At 46.0% G+C, this 27,389-nt stretch overlaps 1 protein-coding gene across 3 annotated transcripts in view; it reads right to left on the bottom strand.

Annotated features, from left to right (window-relative positions):
* LOC109853669 overlaps positions 1-25,745 on the bottom strand; it is a 192,388-nt gene extending 166,643 nt beyond the window's left edge. For all 3 annotated transcript variants that reach the window (XM_020425993.1, XM_020425996.1, XM_020425994.1), the window contains exon 1: positions 25,353-25,745. The gene's annotated coding sequence lies outside the window, so the exon portion shown is untranslated. The remainder of the gene's footprint in view (positions 1-25,352) is intronic.
* Between the last annotated feature and the right edge of the window lie 1,644 nt (positions 25,746-27,389).

The raw sequence follows: 27,389 nt of genomic DNA, 5'->3' as shown, positions 1-27,389 counted from the left end.
CGACATTTCGACCGAGACAATTTGCTAATGAGCTATGTTTCTTTTTTTTTTTTTAATCTGATTACTCCGTCAACAAATGCGAAAATGTATAATGGCGAGATTCGCTCGAGAGAGCACTTCTACGCTAATTGAATCTCGAACGTCGAAGATAATAGCGCACGTACCGTGCGCCGACAATTCTCGTGCCACGGGCGTTGATTATGAAATCACGAGGTAGTAGGTGGTCCCGATTAGTGCTCTTGGCAACGTTTACATGCACCGACCTCTCCCCGCCGTCTTTGCTACCCAAGCGTGTCCAGGTCTCTCTGTACGAGAGACTCGTCGCGTCGGGAAATAAAGCGCTTTGCGCTCATATCCGACAAAACATAAAAGTTATCGAAACAGCCGATTGAACGCGCGCGAGTTTTTCTTCCCGCTTCGAAACGTGGATGTATGAAGTTGTTCAATTTGAGAAGCGCGGCGAACACATCAAGAGCGAATCCGAAAGCGTGGCGGATTGATTGAGGGCGCGATTCGCGCCTTGACACGGGTCAAGGACGCGAATTAACGCACGAACATTTTTCCCCCGTGGACCAGATCCCTCTCTCCGCGACTACCGTGCCACTAATTACGGTAATTAGTCCTTTCAAAAGCCAACTCACGCTACTTTGTAGTACGCGCGAAAGGTAAGCTCGCGCCGCAACGCACCGCAGATTTTTGCGGTCAACGTAATTAATTGCGAGGGCTAATTTTTTAATGTCTTAATTAATGCCCGTGTGCGCGCGCAGCTTCGTCGTCATTTCGTCGGTTCTCTGCAACTTAATTACGAGCTCTCCACGATCTATAGCTAGGGTCTCGGCCTCTCGCGTAATTTTTTTGCACTGTTTCATCCTCATACACACACATATGTACAACGTACAGCAATATAAAAAAATAAATTTAATAAAGCAGAGATTACGTTATACTATGTATATAATGACGGTAATATACATATAATAATAATTCAGCGGTGAAAAGGTTATTGGTAAATTATTCGTGATCGTGCGGCTCGTGCACGCAAAGAATATGCCAGAAGCCGGGTGTATGTGTACGGACCATAAGTTCCGCGGTATTTTGCGGCACACGGCCGTGCCTTCGGATGCGCCGGCGTGTCAAGAGGTGAAGGTCTAACACGGCCTTGAGGAGCATCGTACGTTCCGCAACACGCTCGGCCGCCATTTCCTCATTGGCTCTCCGTGACTTCTTCCGCGAATGCCAGATCGGTTCGCGCGCGGCTCGAGTGCGCGATCTCGCCATAAAAAAACGTTGGGTTTTTGCCGGCGATAAAACAAAAAAAAAAAAAAGATGATCTCCGCGCGCGGCAAAACGAAGAAACGCGAGGAATGCATTGCACCGTTTTCGACCTAATCCGAATTAACTCATTAACATCCCGCAACTCTGATCGTCGTCGGTTTTTGCGTTTCAACGCTGTAGCCGCGAAAGAGCTGTTGCAATTACAACGGCAACAAACCGCTCAATGTTGATGTCGTGTGATTAAACAGTCGTTAGACACATTCCGTACATATATAAAATACGTTAATTTGTATTTAATATATTATTCCGCGTGTGTGGAAATCGAAGAAATTTTAAACGGTGAAAAAAATTCGATCGCGTTGTCAGACGTTGTCAAATACCCGCAATTATCCTCGGCTTTCGTCGTCTGAACTGGTCCAGCAGGTGTAACCACCGTCATCGAGGTGAAACACGTTAATACCCCAGTTTTTCAACGACTCTCCCTTTGCTAATGTCAAAATGTCACATCGCACGGCTTGTGACTGTGTGTAGGAAAAGATACGATAATTATTGCGATCGACATACGCGCGGCAAATGATGTTTGCAACGCAGGTGCGATCGAGCTTCACGCACAATTTCCCGCTCTTTCGCGCGTTCGCAAATAAGTACTTCCGTTACGAAATAAGCCGCGCTAAATGTCGGTGCGTAATTATTTATTCCGCGGAAAACTCGATCGTAAAAAACAGATCAAATTAAATTAAATATATCAATAAATATTGATTTTAATTCTCGAAATGAGAGAACAGGTGTGTGTGTGTGTGTGTGTGTGCGCGCGTGTGTGTTTTTATTGGCAAACTCGATAATCGTAAAATCGAGCGAATATAAAGCGCGAAACGGCAGCTTCTCTCCCTATACGTATCGGTGCACGAAAACGATAACTCACCGGCGCAAACGCGAATTCATCATCGTTCTCGGGTTTCCAACCCGTTCGTTCGGGCCGCCGTTTCGCTTCTTTCTGCGGCCCGCGTGCACATCGAGAAGAAGCAGAAGGAATACAAAGACGACGATTTACGACTGTCGCCGCTCGCACAGCGAATTGATTTCACCGGATTTCACGAGCGCGCCCAGTAACCGACCAACCGTTCCCTCCCGTCGTTCCTTTCAATATATTTTTCTTTCTTTTTTTCTTCTTCACTTCCTTCACCTTTCTTCCTCCTCGGATGCGCGTCGAGACAGAAGGAAATCCCGCGTTTCTGTCCTTCGCGTGCATCGCAAAAAAAGAGCGGTTTGGTTCTCGATAACTACCGTGCGCACAGTAGTTGCGTCAAAGGAGGAGATTTGCGGAGACGGGAGGCGAAGAAGAAGGGAAGGCGAAAGACGGAAAGAGCGAAAGAAAGAAGGAGACAAAAGGAAATAGCCGGATGGGTCGATAGACAGTGCGAGAGAGAGAGAGAGAGAGAGAGAGAGAGAGAAAGAAGAACGAAGGACGAGAGAGCACGGCGGAGGAGAGCCTCTCCTCCTAGTTGGTCTACATTAATTAACCTGCTCTCTTAATTGCGCGGCTTGTTTATTGCATGGCCACGGCCATTTGTCGATGGCTGCCTTGCGCCGGCTCCCGCGTATATAGGGCTATTATCCGATCTCTGCGCGCTGCCCTTCTACCTCCGATACATACATATGTATATATCGATTCCGAAGGGGCCCTTAATCTACATACAGACCGGTATACGGTCTCTGATCCCGCCGGGTCCTCGAAACGAGGAATATTTATTAACCGAGCGCGCATGTGATCGCTTTTGAGTTCGTGCCTCGAGACCGCGGGCACGGAAATTGCGCGCATCGACGATGACGAGCGCGCAATTGATAATTTTGTTTCGCGAAACCGCAACAGCTATAGAATATAAATTGGATCACGTGAAAATAAATCGCTTAGACATCCGTGGGAGTCGAGTGTTGTTTACGCGCCGAGTCGCATGTCCGCGACGGACGGAGGCTTGGACTCGTCCCAAATTTTCACGCGCACGCGGAATGTCAATCTTCGCGAAGAGAAGAATCGAAGAGAGAAAAGAAATGTGAAAATTTTCAAACAATTGTAGCAATTCGCCGCGTGTCCGATTAGTCGTTCCTTCGATCCGAGGGATCGGTCAACGCGCGGTGGCGCGTCACAAAAGAAGCAAGGCCGCCGGAGATGCGGCAGGTGCGCCCGTCTAATGAAGCAATCCTCGAGAGCAGGAAGGCCCGCTTACGAAGAATGCGCGCTTCTTCTTTCCCTCCTTCTTCTGCGCGATCGAGCTCGGCAACATCCGAAGTACAAGAACGCGCGCTCCCGCGATCCCGAGCTTTCTCGCATCGAAAAAACGTCTTCGAGAGCAGAAGAAAGTGATGGCTCGAGATACGGTTGAGAAATATGATGAAATGGCAACATGAATCGCTAATTAAACTGGGGAAGGCGCGGCAATTAGTAATTACGGTAGCGTCGATCACCGGCCGGAGAGGCCAATCAGAGATAGGGGGTCTTGCTGCCCGAGGGTTCGGTTGGTGCTTCTCCTCTCCCTTTCCCTTCGCGAGTCAGGCCACGCAGCGTTATCGTAAGTCGGGTATTTCATTGACCACGGTAGCTCCGGCCACGAAACCGGTCCAGATCGACCCACGGACGGTTCGCGAATCGCGCGCACAGAAAGTGCGCTCCGATCGCGAGAGGTGAGGGTGCAACAGCCCCGTAGCGAGGTAAAATTGATGATCGCATCCCGCACGAAACGAAAGGAGAGTTATTTTTTTTTCTCTCACTCTCTTTCTCTCTCTTTCTCGTGGATTCGAGATAACCGCCGTCAGTGATGCGCGGGAAACGCATTAGCCCGTCCGGCACGTCGTCGATACGCTCGCGATACCGATCGCATTAAACCGCGTGGAATATTAATGTTAACGTATCAGCGTCGCGCGGTGATTACCTGCGAATTGCGTTTCGACTCGGTTGGGCGCGAGAAAGTCGGTAAAGCGTTCGGATTTCATTTTTTTTTTTTTTTTTTTTTACCAACGATTCCTTATAAACTCACGGCAAAATTACCGCCGTCAGATATGCAACGTTTTTTGCGCGCGTCGTTTCGCGCCGCCGTTACAGAAGTTCTACACTTTCACGATGTGCGCATATCAAAGTATATTAGCATTAGAATATGCATTAGGCATTAGATTGACTTCTGTAATAGCATTAGATTGACTTCTGTAGCGGGAAAGTCTTATTAACTTTTTGTACAACGATTTTATAAATACAACAGTTGATGAATTCGCTCGTTAACACTCGCGAGTTTAAAACCAACATGAGAACTCTGTCCGCGACAGAGCTGCATGCAGATCGAATCGATCCGGAATGCATTTCGGATGAACTTTATTTGCTCGTTAGACGAGATCCGATGAAAGGTGAGTGTCATCGAAGAATTTTCATATCGTTCTATAGACCACGCGCGTCGCGTTTCGGCGCAAATTGCCGGGAGTAACGATCTTTCAGAAATAGAGCGAATCGGAGGTGCGGCGGACTGTGTCCGAAAACAAACGAACATCGACAACGAACGCGCTCCAGCGTTCTCGTGGAGAAGGGGATAAGAAAGCGGAGGTGGAATCGAACGGGGATCGAGTCGTTCGCTACCGCCGGAATATCTCGCGAACGCTGAGATAAAGAGAGAGAGAGAGAGAAATAAACAAGAAAACTTACGAACAAGAGAAAGAGAAAGAGAGAGAAGAACATAGGGAGAAACGGAGGGAGACAGCATCGAGTTACGGAGTGCCGAACCTATTTTCGGTTCGGCAAAATGCAAGCGGAACGATAGACCGTGATGCATCGCGGCGTATAGCGTAAATCAAGCAACCGAGCGCTCGTGCGCGCGCGCGCGCGCGCACGGACCGATTCTCCAGTGGGTAGCAACCCACGCTCTCGCATTATATCAGCCGGCCAAGGCATATTTATTACTCCGAGCGATCCGGATTGGAACAAATGTTGCGCGGAGCTGCTGTGCCGCGTCCGCAAGTGCGTTATTATTGCGATTCCGGACCGGCGTGCGCGACGTTTAAATCGTTTTTCCTGCGTCGACAAAATCGTTTCGATATTCAGGAATAAGTTCAACTCTCACACATTTCAATTTTACGAGGATCGTAAATTTCCTCCCCTTCGGAAATTTATCCGCTTCGGATTTAGATGAATGTGTTGTAGCAAGACACGTCACGTCGGTCCACAAGTGTTATTTAATATATCACCTCGCCTCAGTAATTCCGACTAAACTGCCGTACGTTATAACTTTGCTTTTTCTTTTTTTTTTTTTTTTTTTTATCGTCGGTGTGTTACTGACATTTTAGAGAACACAATTTAATACGCGCCACTTGGTCGCCACTCTATATCGTTCCACGATTTCAACGCGTCGCGCTTATAATGTAGACGTCTTTGTCAAGAACGCTACGTGTTAATGTTACTTTTTCATTCTTATTTAGCGAACGTAGCAGAAGGGTCGTCGACAACGTCAAGTTGGTGCGGACGCCGGACAAGTGTTCTTGTGAACGTCGCGCGCAATACGGACGACGTTTACGACGAGGCGCCAAGTGCTTATTCTTATCTGAACCCGACCCGCTTCCTCAAGACTGTACGAGGACATCTTATTGCGGAAGGGACGCCAAATAACATTGTAACGGCGTTTCGCGCTTCTATTTTGCGTCTCTCCGTCTTTAGAATTGCCAGCGGCTAAGTTCTCGCGCAATAGATTGTCGTGACGTGAAAAATAATATCTCCTGTTCGCGCGCAATTAATTTCGACACGTCGTTTTATATTTAACTGTTTACTATTTTTATAATTGTGATACTAAATAAAGTGCACATTATTTCTCTGAGAAAAAAAAACCCCCAATCGTTTGTTTCGTTTCACATTCATTCAACGTAGAATTATTTATTTTGCTCTTGCGCGCGTGAAATGATAATTTACTGATTTTTGTGAGCGATATAATAATGTTCGTTTGAAAATTTACTCGAAGACGCTACTTGAATCTAATTTTGAACCGCGGCAAAAACCACGTTACCGCAATCTTATATTCTCGACAGACCGGCAATCTTGGCGAGCGGCGACGCCCTGCAAACGACGCCCGCATCCCTCGTATTGATAATAACACACGCACATGAGACGCATCGAGAGTGTATTATGCGTGAGATAACGCGCTCACGCGGCCGCGGGACACAAGGAAGTCGGGATTTGTGATACCGAGAAGCGATGATTGCCGTGGACCTCGCGCTGCCACGTTCATTACCGATCGCGCCATTAATCTGGCGAGCGAGCTGATGGCTCGCAGGCCAGTAAATATCTGGAACGATAACATCTGCGGCTTAACATTCGTTCCACGGAGTGGTGGCGTTCCCGCCGCGAGAGTTTTCATACCACGGGCTACTTGTCTTCTTTAGCAATCAGCAACGCGCGTGAAAGATCGGTAGTCGATTTTCACGCGATAATTATGAATAAAATATTTGATATAAATTAACAACCGTGCGATTTATTTTCAAAAAGTTCTTTAATGAAAAGATTTTTAATATTTTTTCGCGAGTTAAGATAATGAGAAAATCGAACGCACTGGGAAGTAGTTCGCAAAGCATCGCGAAGGCGTTTCGACTCTTAGGTCGCGCGCGAGTAATTAGATATCCCTGGAAATACATCAGGTGCTGACTGGTTCGCCCGATCGCCGCGTCAGTTTATACGAGAGCGGTTTCGCACTCCTAGAGAATAAGCCAATATTGCCTTACCAGATTGGGAAAGCGATAGCCTTGTACGCGACGTACCTCCTTTCCTTGTGTTTACATGTAAAGTTATGTCAGCGCACCCCTTTCGATTTTATAGGCTCTCTCTCGCGCGCGCTTGTACCTATAATTCCCATCGTCTCACGAACAGTTCTCAGCGAACAGTACGAAGTCGCGGGATACATTCCCAATATTGCAAAACAAAAACAACCAAAATTGTAACAACCTGACGCGATCTCTTCTCACAAGCCGTGTCGCAATTTGTTGTCGGATTCAGTTTTGCAATCAAATTCTGGAGCAAAATACGAGATTGTGTTAAAATCCGCATGCGTTTTATCTTCTTGACTTTTACGTCCGTGATAAAAAAAAAAAAAAAAAATCACGTGATTCTCTCAACATATGTCGAGAGAAAGGAGTGACGAGTCAAAATATTGAGGTCTTTCGTTCATTTGCGTCTTCAGAGATATCTGTCGAGAGTTCATTCGATATTCGATACACACAGTCTACTAACGCGCGGTGTTCAACGCGTACACGTTATACACCGCCCGAAGTATTAACCAAACAAACAGCCACTATATCAGTCTGTAACGGATACTGGTACTACGAACATCGGAGAACATCGGAGTCCTACGCCGCGCTTTCCACACAGCCCGGTGTTTACGGTCGTCCCTTCCTTCCCTCCTTCGCTTCCCCGTGCGCGTGAAGAAAGAACATCGCGATACCCGGAGCAATTAAATCGCTGAGACAATAATTAACTCCCGGCGTCGTGAAGTGGCCGATGCCGCGTCGGTGAATTGGAAAACGGCTCTCTCTCTCTCTCTCTCTCTCTCTCGATCTCGGCGCGATATGAACGATTACAAACGGGTGCGCGATCGGAGCGACAAGCGGCCGCGCGACGCGAAATTATTGGCGAATTTGCATCTTAATGGAACTACCTGCCTCGGTCTCTCGCGCAAAAGAAACAAAAGAGAGAAAAAGGGAGGACCCCGCGTTATAATTCCACGCGTTATTCGCTACCGTCGGCGGCAAAGAGAAAAACGACGTCGCTGAAAATAGCCCCCGCGGCGAGATGCGCTCGACGATGCGCTGCGTCGCACCATACGTTTACGTGAAATCGAAAATTTCGTGAGAGAGAAAGAGAGAAAAAAAGAGATAACAATGTCTCGCGAATGTATTCTCTCATTAAAATTATTTAAAAAAATCTCTGATATAAAAATAATTTAAAAGATAGATTTTAATATTTAAATTATCCTGTTGATAAGAGAGTGAAATCTCAGAGAAAGAGAAAACTATTCAAAAAGTAACAAAGAATCTTGTTCTCCAGAAAACTTCGTGTCACGTTGCGCTGGCCCGTACCTTTCGCGGTGTGCGAGAGAGAGCAAAATTCCGAAATAGAAATGCAGAAGAAACGAGCCAGGCAGGCGGGAGACTATTTCGGGTGAGGTCAGAGGCTGAGGTCAGTCTCGCTGAGGCCTGGTCAGCCTCCCACGAGTCCTGGAACCCTGCCAAGTCCGACGCCCACGCAACACCGACCGAACAGAAACCTGCGGGAACTCGAGCAACAGTACGACTCCCCCATTCGGATTGTGATCTATGTTATCCACGCACCGAGAAATCATCGCGGTAGACACGTTCGTGTAATTTGTCGACGCGTTAGCAAAAACTCTCAGATAAGATATACTTCGTTGCAGTTATTTGCCCGACGATAAAATGTCAAATTAACGAGATTACATTGTCGCCACGAAGACAAATGTCTTTTGCGACGAGTAATCTGTAATTTAAAGCTTTTTTAAATAAACAACATTTCATGGATTAAAAAATGGTCGAAGAGTGAATCATAAAATTGCAGCAAATTTTGTTAATGAAGTAACTCTATCGGAACATTAGTTTTTTTTACAATAACGATTGATAAAACATGTGTATGTCTGCTTGCTCCGATCAATCCTCCAGGCATTTAGCAGATCGCGATCTGGCGGATGCCAGAAAGTCCGAGCGCCCGATGCGATCGCGTGCCTTCGTCTCCGCGGCACGCGGGAGAAAGCGGAAAAGACTGGCATCGCGAGTCGATTCACGATGACGAGGGGCGAAAACGAGACGGATTTAAGACGCACAAGTAGACGCTCTCGCTCGGGAGGAATTTACGGCTGTATCGCGGTGAGGCATGGTAATAGCCGTAACATGGCAGATATTAGCAACGATTACTACTTGCGCCACCGCGTTTGTGTACACGTAGGAATTGCCTCTTTCGGGACGCCTTAACGAGACGTGAATAATGACCGATATTTCGCCGTTACGAAACACTCGATACGGTAAAATAATTCAGAGATAATGGCCACTTTTGTGAACTCTATGCGGTTTTTAAGAAATTGAATTTTTGAAACTGAAAAAAAAACCACCGGCATATCTCACCGGTAATTGCTTGTAAGTTGTGCAAAAAAAAGAATGAACTATACTAAGATACATATCGTGGAAAATATTTCTTTCTTTACGATTTTAGCAAGAGATAGATGTTAAATAAAACGTTCACGTCTCTATCGAGAACTTCGTGAAGTTTCCTCAGAGACCTTCATCGAGAGAACGATTTCGCTAAGTTTCGAGGCGGTGGCAGCGTTCGTTGGGCTGTGGCCAAGAAAAAGGGAATGGCGCGTGGGTGAGTCGCGCGAGCAAAGCTGACCCGAACTCGTCACATTGCGACTCGACCTCGCTCCTCTCTCTCTCTCTCTCTCTCTTTCTCTACCGGTCTCTCTGAAAATAACTATGCCTCGTTTGACGTCACCCACCAATTCAAATCGGCTCTCTCTCTCTCTCTCTCTCTCTCTCTTCTTTCCCTTCTTTCCGTTGCGCGATTTTGCATAATATCGAAATAATATTCGCACGCTACACAATACATTGAAATGCAAATCAAATCTTTTTACGGCGACGTGTGCGAAGAGCAAAGGTGAACAGACGAGAGATAAGAGAGCTGACATTTAATACTAAACTATAAAAAATGTAACTACTATTTAGGAGCGATATTTTTCACGATCCGCATGTATCTGGTAATATCGAACTCGACGATTTCACAGTTGCGCGATGTCGAATAGATATTTCGAGTTGTATTTTCCCCGTCGAGAACATAGAATGTGTGGTAGGTGTGCGCACTGCTTTTGCCCGGAACTTTAACATAACGTACGTATTCGTGACACCTAGTCCGTTAAATATGATATCATTCAAGCGCAAGCGAACCGTGGAGGTAAACCGGGAAGCGTACGCTCGTGTCGTCGTACAACAAGTTTGCAAAAAGATCGCACGCTCGCGTTCGCGGCGATAGTAGGAGCGCGAAAAGTGGAGGATCGGCTGACCCCGAGGCGGTCGTCGGATTTAACCTCTGCAAAAGGTTAGCGCAATTTCCCTATGAAAATCGGGCCACGAGGATGAATCGGGGCCCGAGCCGCTCCGCAAACGAGAGGAGAACGGGCGATCGAGAGATCGAGAGACGTAGAGAGCGACGAAGCGATCCCGCGGAGGGGTCAAACGGATAGCGCAATTTCAACGTAATGTTCCTACACGACCACGATCGCGATCGATAGCGATTTGCCGAGGGAAAGATGGCACGAGATACGTGACTGTGATCTCGAGCGCGCTAAACCATACCACGGAGGAGAAGAAAGAGAGAGAAAGAGAGAGATAGAGAAACGGAAGAGGAAAACCGATTCGATGAGGAAGGAGAAAAGGGTCTCGAGAATGTGCGAGGATCGAATCTCGGATGATCGTTTCCGATCTGCGAAGACCGGATGCATTGCTCACACCGGTCGCGTAGCTCCTCGGCTCGGTCGAAGTGGCGCGTCCAGCGCTAATGACTCGTGAGAAATAAATAGCGCTCGTTATACGCATAGCGCAGCTCGCAAAAAAGTCTGTACATTCGACCGATGGAGACACAGAGAGAGAGCCAGCTGTAGAGATATTCACCATCGTACGTGATGTTACACGTCTCAAAGCGGAGAGAGAGATCCGAGACAGTATCGGGGCGTCATCTGCGAGCGGAAAGAATCAAGAATTTCCTTACAAGTACACGAGTTCTATGAAAGTTCCGTTCGAACAAGTCGATAAATAATCCAGTCCCTAAGTTGCTGAACTTTTAAGCGGTTAATTAACGAAGCGGCACATAAACAAACAAGTGGTGGGGCTTCGTTAGCGCTCAGTGCATTTCACGTTAAATATATCGATTGCGTTTCCTGTCCGATAAGTGTCCCGTGCCAATACAGAAAAACAACGCTCAACATCAAACCAAACACTGTCGACATATTTCGCACTTGCTAAACACGGACAAAACACGATTGCGCAATATGTGCACAGTGCCTGCTGTCCGCTAATTAAACTCATTAACTAATAAAGCTGGACAAGATACACGTTCGAGGTTCCGCGAATCGCTACCCGTTGTCGAGAGTCCGTGGCGCGCGGTGATTAACGAGCAAATAGTAGGAGAATTACAGCGCGCGCGCACACACACGATTGCTACTAAGTAAGAACAATAATTAAAAACGTTTGACAAACCCGGCGGGAGACAAATCGGCGCGCTTGATTTATGCACCGCGTCGGCCATTAATATGCGAGAGGGTACGGTGAGCGCGCATATGTGTGAGAGACCTTCTCTCTCTCTTCGCATATCACCGTGCGACTATTTACCGCCGTGCATTCCAATTAATTAGACGGCTATCGGAACCTAAACGTTAGCAGTGCATTACCGGCGCATTAGCGCACCGATCATATACGGGTGCGCGCGCTCGCGGGAGATTAACGTCGCATGCAAATCTTGCAACGACGACGAAGCGAGTTTCTCGATGACCGTCCGGCGGCGATGCCGCGTTCCGCCGCATTGTGTTCGCCGCGCGCAACTAATTGCCGGTTCGGCAGTAAACACGTAGATATAGAAATGTGTATAAATCGACGGGGCTATATTGTGCTGACAGCACTAATTACAATAGCAATTTCCTTATCGATTTTTTGCCATCATACCGATGGCGAGCTAGAGCGCGCGGCGTACAAATCGCGAGCGCATAGGAGCGGTTTTAATGCGAGCGATGTAAATTTATTCTCGTGAAACTCGAGCGCGGACCGTTCACGGCGAGATTAATTGCCGCGATCTGTATACGATTGCCGACGTACATACATGAAATCGGTATCGCGCGTGAATCCCGCGGATTCTCTCTCCTTCTCCGTTGTGCGCGCATAGCCGCGTGTGTGCGTGGGTTTTGAGCGCACGCGAGCAACCAACACTGTGTGCTTTTCCTACCGCGGTGCGAGAAACATTTACGTGGGGAGACAATGCAGACATTCGTTTATCTTCGACACGCGTTGATTTACTGAGCGTGCGATAAATCGTCGCTCCATAACGCGCGCTCTCTCGCCGAGAGATTTCGCGTCCGCGCGCGCGGTGTACGCGCGCGCAATCGATGGATCGCGCACACAGTCGTGTGTTGCATAATCGATAATAAAATCCCAAACGAGAAGGAGAACGTTGGGATAATTGGATGTTTCCTCGCAATCTCGCGATCGATTGTTTTTTTTTTTTCTTTTTTTTTTTCATATTAGCACAGGCGCGTTACGCGCACGTTATTATTATTTTTACATTTTGTGTTGTGTCAGTGAACACAATCTGTCATCGCAATGCCAGCTAGTATATACGTCTTACAAACCATATAATACACATAATGTACATATGAGAGATGTCAGAAATAACGCATGAAAATCACACTCGAAAAATAATGAGAGAGAGAGAGGAGTGGAAAAAGCAACACGTGACTAAAGTACAGTCACGTGACTTTGTTTTTTAGTCACGTGTTTTTAAAAACGTGACTAAAGTACCTTTGATTAGAGAGAATAGATTTGTTTCTCTCATCTTTAAATCGCGCGTGCTGATCTGGAAAGGTATGCGACAAACACAGTGTTTTGTTGCGACAAACCACAGAATGCAGTTCAACAACTTGTATACGTACATTACTGGTTTGCAACACGATTGAGCACCCACTCGATATTTCTCGAATCCGGATTGATACGGATATTTTATTTAACAGAGAAAATAATACCGCCGGTGTTAGCTATATCACCGCCCACGCGCTAAATGTTGTTGCGTCAATAATCGTTCGCGAACATTATTTCGTTGATACCGATAAACCAATCGAACTGGAAGTGTCAACGCGCCGAGAGACGGTGTCGCGCGCGAGAGAAAAATCGATTTCGCTTTGCGGAGAGACTCTCTCATCTGGCACGCGCACATTCTTTCATCGTCAGACTGCGAAGAATGCAGTTGCACCGGTCCAAGCTGAATTCATGATATATGCGTGCCAATACGATTAGTTACGGAAATACTGCGCGGTAATTGCCATGTCGAACGCCGCGAGAGAGATGCGGTCGTCGGAGATTCCATTAAGAGTAAAAACGTCGTTGAAACTGAAATCGCATCTCTTTAGTCGTCGCATCAGTGACGTAATATCTACGGAAGCAGATATTACGATGTCTTTGCGGTTCGAGTTAATTAACGGCCTATGGAACGAGATAAAGTAAAGAATAAGAAGAAAATCGCTTAATCCGTCGTCAAACTCCGAGCTGGATAAGGAAACGTTTTTACGCGTTGCATTATAAAACTCAAATTACGCGATTTCGTGATAAATCTCATTACGACTCGTAGTTTTTTTTCTTTTTTTTTTTTTTTTTTTTTTTATCGACCAAAAGAAAATTCAGGAACATTAATTTTATACACCCGGATATATTTTAGAAGAATAACGGTGCGCATTTTTGATCGCGGAAATTCGCGATCGAGAATACGTTACACGAACAGAGAGCGCAAAGGCCTAACAGTCGGACGTAACATGCGACACCGGCCACAAACATACCTTGTGTAGCTTGTCCGCCCGGCGCATTAAATGCAGGCATAACCGTACGATATTACGGTCGTTTCGCGCGAACGGACACTGCGAGCGAGAGAGTTCGCTGTGCGAATGCACCTGCGGTAAACGACGAGACCCTCGTGTTCCCTCTCGACCCTGCCACCCTCGTCCCCCGTCTCCTCTCGGGTCTTCTCCGACGTAAGGGCGCACACGCGTAGGCAGGCGTGAAATACTGCCGCACGACGAACATTTCGCAGGCGGAAAGGAGTCCTCGCGCGCGTGCGAGGTCGGAGAACCGATTAAAAGTATACGAACACGAAGCTCTCCACGTGATAATTAATTCACGGCACGCAGTGACATTTTATCCACGCGATCCGCACGGGACGGACTCACTTTTTCGCGCTCCACATTTTTTCAGATACACCTTTCCTCTAAATTAATGTTTTGTTGCAAACAATATTATAAATTAATTTCTATTTTAATAAATTTAATAAATAATAATTTAATAAATTAATTTCTATTTTATCGCGGATTATATATATATATATATATATATATATATCTTATGTTACATTGATTTGTTGATAATAATGAGAGTTTTGAAAAAAATTGAGGGATAACAAATTTATATCGCGCGGTGCTCGCGATGGCCGCTTTTTTAATTGCACGGAACGTCGATCTTGATTACACCCGGTGGAAAGAATGTCGCTCGTATAGGTCGACGCACTCGTCCCATCCCCGCATTTATCCTTCGTGAGAGGAGCCACTTTTATCGCGCGTCATACGCACACGCGTACATATTCATATGCGCGCGTCGACTAAATTACGGACTTTCTTCTCGCGCGAGGACAACCAAAGAGCTCGCGCAGATCGATCACCCGGAGAGTTCGCTCTTCTCCCTCGTTTGATTTTTTTTCTTTTTTTTTTTTTTTTTTTTTTTTTTATTTATTCTTGTCCCTCACATGAGAAAGGTACACGTCTCGGGCGACTCCGGGAGCGCGCGGATGCAAACGAGAGGATTCGTCTGGTCGCGGGAACGGATTCAAGCGATTCCTTTTCGCTAATGAAGGAATCGTCGGTTCGACTTTGCAATTAACCCGCCAACGGACGACCACGAACGTCAATGAAACTCTCGTTACAGATATACACAGGCTTTCCGTCTCTGTCTTTGTATACGCGCGCTATGTCCCTTTCCCCGCTCTTTCTCTATCTTTCTCATTATCTTGCGTGTCTTTCCATCTCTCTCTCTTTCTCTATCTCTTTCTGTCTTTCTCGTTTTCCCGCAGACTCTGTGATCGCGGTGGCTTCCTCGGCACAGCCACGTCGCAGAAAGTAATTACAATAATGAATGTTTATTTTCGCAATCAGCTCGAGAGCGCGGTAGGTAGACGTATACCATTCCGTAAGGTAACTTCTCTCGGGTCTCTTTCTCAACCCCTGCGGCAAGGTGGTCCCTTGGCCGGAGAGGCATCGACGTGCCTCGCCGATCGGTATACACGATTCTCTCCTCGTTGCCGATTTCGTTTTGCTCTGACTGAGAGACGACGTTGACGGACAAGAAAAAGATACACGCCGTGCGATAGGAGAGAAAAAGAGATGTTTGGACGAAAAACCGCAAAACAACACTCTTTCCATCTGTGACACAAGTATTCGTCGCAAAATTTTAGGTTTGTTTTTATTACACGATAAACAAATCACTACGAGATCACTGGGGAGTAAAGCGGCTTTAAAAAAATTAAAACTCAATGTCTGCAATTTTTTTCACCAAATTGATATCAGAAAACGGATGTCGCGTTCAATCATTGCGACATCGCGCGATCTAAGAACGTAAGAAAAGTCAGAATCAATTTCCGAATGAAGACAAGAAATCGATTCGATAAACGGGCATCCTTCCTTCTCCGGCGGATTCGAGAGATACACGCGATTATTTATCCGCGCTCTCGTTTCTCCCCCGTTCCTCTTGTTCGCCGCGCAACGCGAACTTCTGGCCATTTATCCCCGCCGATCGCCGACGTATGTAAATTTACGGAGTCGTTAATTGCGGCGAACTTCTTTCGGAACCTTCCCGGCCAGAAAAACCGCTGCCATCGCTCGAGGCATGCACGGCCGGCCACTTATGTGCCCCGGGTGTACCGATCGTGCGCGCATGAGTCGCGGCGCACACGTGTGCGTTCGAACGGTCACATTAATGATCAGCTGAGCGTGTGGTGAAAGAATGTCGGCTCGCGCAGCAACAGCTGATTTTTCATTTGCCCTCTTCCAAAATTCAAGTTCCAGAGTACAAGTTCCGAGAACCGTAATTTTTGTAAAAATTACAGCGCGCGACAGACTTGCGACGCAAGATTAACGGACCGAATTGAAATGTTCTATTAACAGATTGAATTAAGCTATAAAGAAGGAGAGATGAAAAGTTGTATGCTTTTTTTTTTTTTGTAATTTCTCGTTGTGGATAAAACTCTCGCGCGATTTACTTTGCCTTTTGGTGACGCCATTACCCGCGCAATCGAAGTCGTTAAATAGACTTTTTTGCGAATATTCCGCGTCGAATCGGAATGTTAGCCGTAGTTGGAAAATCAATACCGGTTTTATCACCCGCATCAATGGCCGCCGCGCGCGCGTTCGAGAGCATCCATTATGTGTGGCCACGGTTGTTTTGCGTTGTCCGAGGGTATGCAATTGTACCGATAAAACAAAAGCGGCTCCTATCAGCGGTACCGTGCCATTAATGGTCTCTCTTTCTTGCTTCTGTTATGCGATAATACACAGTGGCGATGCTAGAGCCCGCCGTTATCCTTTTGCATCCATTAGTCCGGGTGGAGGGCAAACTAAGAAATTGTAGCGACTGTGTGTAATCAGAAAAGTACATGCGCTCTCTCTCTCTCTCTCTCTTTCTCTCTCTTTACATGCGGCGTCCCCCCACCCCGCGGTACATCGCTAAGAGGAAAATTTATGTTAAGCGAAGACAAAGCCTTTTGTTCAGGAAATCCCGGAAGGTCATCTCGATAAAATCGTAATGTTCGCGATAGCATTCATCATTAAAACCCGTTTTATTTTGCTTCAAGATTCATTTAAAAAATGTCTACAAAATATCCTACGAGAGATATCAAGCACTCTCGTCGAGAGTAGAACTTGAATAAAGCGCAATTATATAAAATTTAAAAAAAAGTGAAAAGACTTGAATCTCTCATAATAATAAAACTTTTTTGTGGATGATATTTAATACGCTAATAACCACGTATTCACGATAAGATAAATTGGCGAGGCGATAATAGCTTTATTTGCCGCGGATCTGGTACATCTCTTATCGTTAACCAAAGTGCATCGGGGGACGTCTGCCGCACGTCTGCAGGCGTGAATCATGAAATTTTAACTCGTCACTAATATATTTTCGCGTCGCGTTTTATACACGATAAGCGGCGTATAAAAGGGAAGGTAAAGGGAACACAGCCGTTACTCATCGGATGAAGATAACATAATTACGTTTGCATGAACCAGCCGGCATAAATAACAAGTACATGCATTTATGGATATCGCGCCGGAGTCCGCCGGACTAATCCGCATTACAATACTCCTTGCGGATGGAAGAAATTGAGAACACGGAGAATCGCGCGCGTTCATAAATCTGTGAAACCCTCGCGGATAAATAATTGCCGTTTGATAATTCGCACGTCAACGATTCGGCGCGCCGAGAAGTTTAAATATAACAATTCCCACGGATGAGTGAAAAAAAAATTATCGTGTAATTTAGTCGCTAAAAAAATACACATTTTCTACTCGATTAAACAAATCGGGATATACCTATATCAAGACGTTTTTCTCGACAAAAATGCGCAACGACAACAGAATAGCCGCCACATTTCTCTCTCTTTCTTTCTACCTCGCAAAAGCCATAAATCTCAACCGCGAGGGAATCTCGTAAACTTCCGGTTCCCCGATAATTCGACGTACCTCCCGTCTGCAATATTTTATTCGCCGATACTCCGTCGTTTCTGCGAAAATGCCAAGCGGTAGCGGCCGGGTAGTAAATGTCAAAATGCTCGAGCAGCTTGCCAGGACGAGGTCTAAGCGCCTGTACATGTCGCTGCGAGCTCCATTAACGTGCGCGCGCGCACGAAAGAGATAGAGAAAGAGAGAGGAAAGAGGGAACGAGAAGCGAGCTACCAGTAGTGCACCTCTGCACTAGGCGATATGCATTCGAACCAGTTGCACCGGGCTGGCGAGGTCGGGGTGAACGTCCAACGCCTTTAAAGAGAGCACGCCGATGCGCCTCGCCCTGTCGGCCCAGCTTCTTGCGCCGCCTTCGGCCTAAGGGTGCGTTTCCACCGGTTGCAGATCGAGTTCGATCGGCCGCATTTACATTGGTGTATCATGTTTGAAGTAAATATTCCGTTTGAAAATATCGCACACAAAAGTACAAAACGCTACAAACTCTCGTCAGAATAGATAAATCACGTATCGACTTGAGCGATTGTTAAAAAGTTTTGATTTATACCAAGCACACGCGCGAACGTCCGTCTTGATCCCATTTGCGTGACCAATTTGCAGAGACAATAATATCGGTTCTACCATTAAGTGCTTTGAAAACCGTTTGCAAACGAGGACGATCGATATACGCATGTAGTATTTATAGCTGACGATAGCGTTTCGTACGTACCTGTAGAAGTTTATCTCTGTGAAAATAGACGCGTTTCTCTCTCTCTCTCTCTCTCTCATTCTCTTTGTAAAGAACCAGTTCGTGAACACGAGAACAAGTCAGGAAGAAACGAAGTCGTTGTTTTCAACTTTATCAAAAATATTCTTTACGTAGAATATTACAAAAAATATGAGACGCATAGTGTTTGCATGAGAAATAAACAAATTGTCAGAGACGAGTAGAAGATGGACGATAAAAGCGGATTATAAGGACGTGTCGATGGATCGGAGCATTACGCACTTCGCGGCTGACTGGTCGGTGGGAATGCGCCCTAACGCGCGTGTTGCATCCGATTCATCTCCGGAGGCAAGGGACATACATCGAGGGCATGCGATACGATTCGCAGTGCGTCCAAACCCGATTGCGAGATTAATGGAAGATATCAGCGATGAGTGCGCGCTTTAATCAACGAAATCGGCGAGTACATAAGGCGATGTAGCACATTCGTGCGAATCGCAAACGACGAAGAAGATGGTAAATACGAAAAGAAGCGAAAAAGAGAGAGAGAAAGAGAGAGAATTGAATGTCGATATATCTTCTCTCCGGTCGAAAGATGTTGCGCTACCGCGGGAATTTTTATGCGAATGTATTATTTTACAAAATCCAAGGAGAACGTGGAAAACACGATGGCGGTGGTGAGATAAGAGAGACGCGGAGAAACAGACGCAATATAACAGGATACGGCATCATAAGACGTTGATGATATCGGCAACTATATACACAGACGCACCAACGAACGGAAGAAGGAAGGGAGATGGAACGACGATAGTTAGAGATTCAGATGCGGGAAGAAAGATAATGAGAGGTGATAGCGCGTGTATGAAACGGTTGCTGTTAAGCTAAACTAAGCGGAAGCTCCTTTTAATAAAAGTCCGATTTCAAATTGAATCTCGCGAACGATCGCGAAACGTCGTGGCCATAAATCCAATCTGTATGCGCGTGTTATTTTCCCGACCCTTTTCTCGAGAACGAATAGATACAGTTGTCCGCGTGCAATGAACCGTAAAAGTTTGAATCAAGAACAATCTATTAGATCGGCAGATTGTTACTCGTGCGAAAGTAAAGGCCGTGATTGCGCGCGCGCGGCGAACAAGAATAAAAAAAATCCGGCACAGACGTTCGTAGGTGCAGCAGACCTCGTTACCATATCAGAGCGGCTGATAAAGACGTGTTTTCCCTGATAACGTGACTAGCACTCGTGCTCGGTGACAATAAATGATAATTACACTAGTCAGCGATTTGATGTTACAACGTCAAGTTACATTGCCAATTAGCAATTCATTCCTTCGTCGTTAGTTTAAAGCTGTTTGAAGGTGTCACATGTGTATTATTTGTTGTAAACAAACACGTGTGAAATCGATTGCTTAAATTTATTAGCGTTAACGCGTACTTTCTTTGTGCGCTTTTGGATATTATTCTCGATATATATACATGTTCTCCGTAATAAAATAATTTATCGATCTAATTTATTATTGAAACTATGAAATAAATCATTAATTATATCTTTCTCTTCGTGAAAAAGAAATTTCTTAGCCCGGGGCCGACCCAATTTCGCATAAAGTTTAGGACAAGCGAATTCCTCGACTCCGATGATAGGCACCTCGATAAACTCCCGGGTCCCGAATAAAGACGCGCAGGTACGAAAAAAAGATTCACTTTTCGAGAGCCGATAAAGCCGAGCGTGTGCGCAACACGATATCGCGCGAGACAGAACGAGAGGAGGCACCTCGCAAATCGGCAGAAGCAAAAAGCGGCCGGGTCGAGCTATTTTCTTAAACACGTCTTAAATTCCAGCTAATAATTGAGCAGCTGAACGCCTGGGCGGGGATACTGGAATTATGCAAATCACGTCAGATCGGGATCGTGTCCCGAGGGCGCGACGTCCAAGAAGAAGGAGGGTTGGAGAAGATGGTTCGGGAGGAGAGTACAAGTATCGTGGAGTGAAGGTAGAAGGAGATGAAGAGAACGAGATGAACCGGCGGAAAAGAGGAGAACGAGCGGAAGAAAGAGAGAGAAAAGAGCGCGACGAGGATATATATGGAGAGAGCGCGCGTATGTGTGCGTGTACGTGTGAAGGGAGACTCGCCCCATTGTGATTGCTATACCCACGGGCGGAATGTTCCTTCGGTGTGCCGTCTCATGCCGACCCGCAACCAAACCCGAACGAACTCATCCTACTGTTCGCTCTCGTCCCAGCAACGGAGCAACAGGTTGCACAACCTTCCACCTGCCCTCTTGTTTGCCGCTCGCCATACATACGTACACACATACACGGCCGTACACTCTCAGTACGAGCGCCTAAAGAGAAACAAAGAGAAAGATAGAAGGCGAGTTTAACCGCGTGAGTAGCACGGTGTACGAAAAGTGTTTGACAAGAACCGCGCGAGAACACAAAAAAAAAAAAAAAAAGAAAACCGCGCGAATCGAGATTCGAAGAAAGAATTGTCGGACAAAGCGTTGGCAAAATTTTCTTCAGTCCATGAATCTGAATCGTGTGTAAGAGACGAGAATTTAGCGTAAGCTGAAGTTTTAGAAGCTATTTATACTCGCGAAACGCGATAGATAGACCTCGTTGTCACATGTCACGTAGAGTTCCTCGATAAGATTCGCACGGCTATTGCGATAATGACGCACCAGAAAATAAGTGACATCGCGATAAAAAAAACCCCCCGACTTCAACCGATTCACAGTAAACGAAGCGTTTTTGCGATCAGAGATATCATTATTGACCGTCGTAACAAAGTAGCGAACCCATTCGCGGCGATGTTGAGAGAGAGCAACGTTTACGAGATACAAAAACTCTCGTTTACGAGATACAAAACAAAACCGATTCGAACAAATGAAATACTACGTGATATATTGAACCAGTTTTCCGCGCGAGAATTTCAAATGTGTACTTAGAAGCGCAAGAAACGATCGCGAGGCGGAGGACGCGCGAGAAATCGCGCGGTCTCTAAGAAATGCACGCGAAATAACACGCGGTTATGACGTTCCGGTCGAGCGCAATCGATTTTTTTTTTTTTTTTTTGCGAGGCACCGATGCGCGACGAGGAACGTCAAAGATGGTGACGGAAGTGTCCGTTTTATCGGAGGTAAGATAAGCGGCGAGGGAAGGAATAGATCGCGATCGGCAGCAACGAAACGAGATTCACTTTACGAGAGTAACGACCAAGATGCCGGTCAAGAACTCGAAGTCGCCACCGAGTCAGCGACTGCCAGCCTCCCCGAAGAGACCGTGGAACCATGTATTACGACCTTCGTTTTTCCCTTCTTTCTCACCTACGGTATGTGGTGGGAGACGACGAGGTTTGCGGACGAAGGGGACAAGATCGATGCACGCGGTGCGCCGCGAAGGCGTGGTCGGTGGACAAGATCGCATCTTCTCTAGAACGAAGACAAGCTAAAAACAGGTGAAGAGAGAGAGAAAGACAGAGAGAGAGAAAGAAAGAAAGAAAGAAAGAGAGAGAAAAAGACGTGACAAGAGGTGGAACGAGATCGCAACATTGGTTGCGAAGGATGAGGATGATGGAACGAAGGCGATTCTGAAAATTGGGACGTAGGGTATCTGTAATCGGGGGGGAGAGAAAAAAATAAATATCAAAAGTCACGCCGAGTTGTCAAGAGAATTATAACGCCGTGTCAAGAGAGAGAGAAAGAGAGAGATATATAGTTCTCCTATATTTAGGGGTGTACATCTTTCTAAATTAATTTATAAATAAAATCGAATCAATGAGACAACTTTCTTCATTTTCTGACTTTTTATAAGTATCCTAGATAGAAATCTATTTATTTTTCACGATGGAAGTGGAGTAAATAAAAATAGCCGAACACCTCGGCGGGGCTATTTCGGTGTATTTCGAGCGACACTCGCGGGGAATATAGATCCGCGTATTAAAGTACAGGTTCGCGATATCATCCAATATCTTATCAAGAGTATATTTGATACCAAAAGTCACGTCAGTCCGTTGACCCTGTCTGAAGTCGTATCCAGGCAAAGGACGAGCAAGAAATCCTAGCGGAAAAACGGCAGAAAGAGACGAAAGGAAAGAGGCAAAAAGAGAGAGAAAGAGGAGGAAAGGAGAGACGAAGGGAGGGAAACACCCGAGGGAACGTATGTGGACGCGCGCCATCGCGATGTAGACATTATAGGTACCGTCGTCGTGCATATATACTGGCTGGCGTTCCTGTTACCGTGCATGGCGTAAACGTGGCGCGCGCGATATCAACGACGGTTCGCGGAGCAGAGGTCAGAGATAAAAGGCCGTGATAAGAGTAGCTCGCAGGTGAACCAAGTGTGTAAGCGAGTCGATAACCGACTGCGCTATCTTATCTCCGCTCGCTACGCCGAACGATACAGCGCGCAGGGCGGCGGTGACGGCGGCGGCGGCGGCGATAGACCGACATCGAGGTCGGAGATTCTACGGTTGGGTGTGCGCGGCTCGTAGAAAAGCTAACGACCGTCGTATTGTTTCGCAACGACGACAACGATGACGATCGTTGACGATTACGGGAGAGCAAGAACTAAGGACGGATACGGCGCGGTCGCGGTGACGATGCGAGCCGCGCGTCTCGTTATAAGCGCGCCGAGAAGGCGTTTCGCCTCCGATCGATTGTGAATGCGCACATTGAGCCGGCGCGGCTCTCGATGCCGACCTCATGACGGTCGATCGATACGTGCCGACCGATCGGCAGGCTTTGTTTGCCGCGATTGTTTTCGCCTGATCGGAAGCAGACGTCAGATCGGCGAGATATGTTACACGACTTGTCTTGAAAATCAGATACGGAACGCGCGCGGAACGCTTTTGCGCCGTGCGCTCGCGCGTGTATTTCCGACGCGCTCGTTTCGAGCTACATTTCGCTGACAATCTATAATATGATATTTGTCGTGCGATAAAACTCTTTCGATGTTGTGTATGTATACATAACTAGAGATACTTCTATTTCCTTTTTAAATATGGCACGTAGATAACACGTATGCACACTTCGCTCCTCCAATTCTCTTTGATAAAAAAAAAAATGGTTTTACATTTGCAAAAATGCAATGTAATAAAAAAATATTAATTCAATATTATTAAAAATATTAATTTAAATATTATTATTAATTTTGAAATATCTCTCGAATATTATCTCAATAAATATCAAGACGCGCGAACGTCATTCGTTAAATTGTTTCGAGCTAATGAGAAATTTTGATTGATCCCACGTGTTCGTCTTGACGGGAGAACAATTTCCCGAAGCGCCACAATATAAATTGTCATTTTGCTAAAGCCTAATGGAGCGATTCGTCTCTGTCAGACGCAATAGTTACCTCAAACTCGCGGGATAAGGTTGCATCCGCACTGGCTGCGTTTTCTTTTCATTTGCGTACGCGCAAATACACACAAGCACAGATCCGTGCGTAATACACGCGCGTGTAATCATACCGCGATATTTCTAATGGCAGACTACGAGACTCCGTCATTTGCGGTTACGGTTGACGTTCGAGTTACATCGCGCAAGCGTTTCTAATATCTCGCTGGAATAAACTCGTTTGATAAAGGGCGAAACAAAAAAAAAACAATCGCATTTTTTCACACGCGTCTTCAACGTGTGCGTGTGTGTGTGTGTAACGCGTGCAACGTGTAATTATAATATTTCCCGTCTAACGAGATGTTGTACCTGCAAACGTGATTTCAACGCCACGTTTTATTCTGCAATTACGTGTGTAAATGAGGAGAACTGTGTGTTTTTTTTGAAAAACAAGGATTAGATTTTGATACCTCCCGAGCGTATTTGCATAAAACGATATGTTTTCGAACAACTCGAAAGAGATAAAAAGTATAGTTTTATATAATCACTTCGATTTGCACGTACAGATATTTCTGAAACAAAAAGATGTAAACAGGACAGTAGATAGTTAATGGTAAATATTGATAAGTTCGTATCGGTAGTCAGTTTTTAAATAAAATAAAAAAAATGTTACTCGTTTGACTGGCACGCGGAACTAAACTTTTTCGCGAGAGTGTACTTCGAGCTCGCAGGTTCTATTTCAACGCGAGTTCCGCTATCAGCAGTCTGTACTTCCGGTGACTGCCGTCTCTGCATTCTACTATAGAATTCAAGGAGAATCTATGTGTGTATACAAGAGAGTAGAACACTTGTAACACATATATATACCAAAACATCTAACCCGCCTTTCTTCGACGATTCTTCTTCTGTCGTTTCGATTGTGAAAAAATTTTACATTACACACAATATTTAATTGAGAAAACAGACAAAATAAAAAACAAAAACGGCCAAAAGTAACGCATGCGTTTTTTTTTTCTTTTTTTTTTTGACTTTGTGGAAGAAAAAAAGCGAAAGAAACGTGATACAAGATACACTTACGTGCGAATTTAGCACGTGGTTTTTTCACGGAAGAGAGTCAATGCTCGACTAATCTTGAAACTCGACACCACAAAACTATAGATAATCAGAAAACTGTGTCACGCTTTGCACGAACAAAACACCGCAATTAACGTTATCTTTAACAACGCGAACGCGCGACGTTTAAATAAAAACTTTGATGCAATACTCAATTCGTAGAGCGCGATATTTTTTTCATCGTTCAGACAAATATTTACTAATAGATATACGTTTAATTGTACAAGAATAGAATAAACAATAACATCGATTTACCAATAGATATACGTTTAATTGTACAAAAATAGAATAAACAATAACATCGAACTTTCTCATGTATATTCGCGCGTATAATTTATATTACGTTATACAATTTATACGTCGTTGAAATTTTCACTCACCAAATCGGCGCCGATGCAGACGTCGTCGTCGTTGCGGCGACTGATGTCAAACCTCGTCAAACTGCGCGTTGATGCGTGCCATTTTCCGCGATCGTCACCCTTATCGATCTCCTCTCCGATCCGTTCACACACAAGTCGTCGTACAGCCACCGTCGTGGGCCACGTGACCGGCGGCAGAGGGCGCCGATCGAAACCGCTTACTCCGGTTACGGCACGTGTGCACGTAAGGTAGCGGCTGCGATGCACTTACAAACGCACGTACTGCGAACGGGACGTGCGTTTTCGCGACGCGACGGAGTCGTCGTTCGAGATCGGAGTCTCCTCTGAAAATTGTCGTCGTCGTCGTCGTCGTCGCGGTGGTCGCAAACGGCGAACGCGAGACAACGATTGTCGCGGTTGCACGCGCGAGATCGTACTGGCGGCGCGAGTGGCGCGGCGCCGCCGCCGGCGGATCGCGATTTCGAAGGTGCGCGCGGATAAGAACGTAACCGACTGCGCGCCGCGACCTATCATCACTGTACGCACTGACGCCGACGCCCCGCGACGAGTCACGCGATAAACAAAAGGTATATGACGCGTCAGCGTGACCTCCACCCGTCCGCCGGGTTATTACGAGCGCGCGCGAAAACGACCGAAAATGGCTCCGTCGTAACGCGAACTCGCTCGACGCCCGTGCCTTCGTTGCCCGTCGCTTGCCCCGAACATAATCACCCGCTAAACGAATTTCACTATCACTGCAAGTTTATCATCGAATCCCGCGTATATATTTTTTTGTTTTATGTTCTTTCTCTTTCACCTTTTCTCTCACTTTTTCAAATATATACTTGAAAAAAGTACGTCACAGTTTATCGATAATACATATCTCACCTCGGAATACTTCCTCGGAAGTATTGCAAAACGTTCTCGTTTGTTATTGCATCGCGAATTTGAACACAAAACGCGCTCAAGGCCGAATGTTTTCGAACAAGATACTATAAAAAAAAGTCGGACGGTCGAAAATTGCTTCTCATCGCCGCGCGCGACTACGACTTCGCAATACGACAATAAAAAATCAAATAACACTTCACTTCCGCGTTACATAATTTGAGTTACTACGTTTACTACGTCACAATAGGTACTTACTCCGATACGCTTTTTACTCCGATATCGTTCTTTGTTGATGTTTCTGTCATCTTTTTTATCAGCAATAAAAAACGTTGACGCGACCGTTTTCGCCATCTCGCCCGCCATTACTGTTTTTGACGCGCGGCTAACTTCGGATTTCACCGTTCGTCTTAGGGCGGGCATGCACAAGTCGCGAATCGCGAGGTCTCGCGAGGAATCGACCAATGGCCGAATCGATTAATCGATCAATGCATATAATTGATGCGCTATCTCTTTTCTTATTAGATCGAGTATTTCAAGAATTAAAGTGGCCATTTAACGCCACTAACGAGAAAATTAACTGTTAAGAAATTGTTTTAATGCTACACATAAGAATTAGATCTTGAAGCCTCATTTGAAATGAAGATTCGATACAGCGAATAGAAATATTTCACTCGAGGTGAGAAAACATTTTCTTAATTTTTTGTATCTAGATGGTCTTTTTTTTGTACCTCAGATTGTCCATAGAGTTCCGGTAACTGCTGATTTCCGGAAAATATGATCACCCCTCTCTCGGGAGAAGGATCGTATCATCTTGAGAGCGACTTCCCGACAGGACGGAGATGAGACGCGAAGAGAAATCATCAAATATGTATCCGTGATCCTATCTCGGGCATCGCGTGAGCACACGCGCGCGCGCGCGCGCGCGCGTCTAAATTACCGGCCGTTAGCCGAGATCTGAATTACTGGTTAACACCGATTGTCGTGTCAGGAACGCGGCGCATGGCGAATAAAAACGGGCCCGCCGCCGGTGCAGTGTATATCGCGATAGTTAAGGCGTATCGAGGCAGGGAGAGAGAACGACGAAAGAGGATATCGAGCCAGAACACAGGGAGAGGACGACGAAAGCGTGTAAGTGGTAGTTGAGATCCGTCCGGTCGTGGTGGTGGCATA

The sequence above is a fragment of the Pseudomyrmex gracilis genome, unplaced genomic scaffold (genome assembly GCF_002006095.1).
Source record: "Pseudomyrmex gracilis isolate BER0280 unplaced genomic scaffold, ASM200609v1 scaffold_52, whole genome shotgun sequence".
Lineage (NCBI taxonomy): Eukaryota > Metazoa > Arthropoda > Insecta > Hymenoptera > Formicidae > Pseudomyrmex > Pseudomyrmex gracilis.
This window is presented reverse-complemented; position numbering and strand designations above follow the sequence as displayed.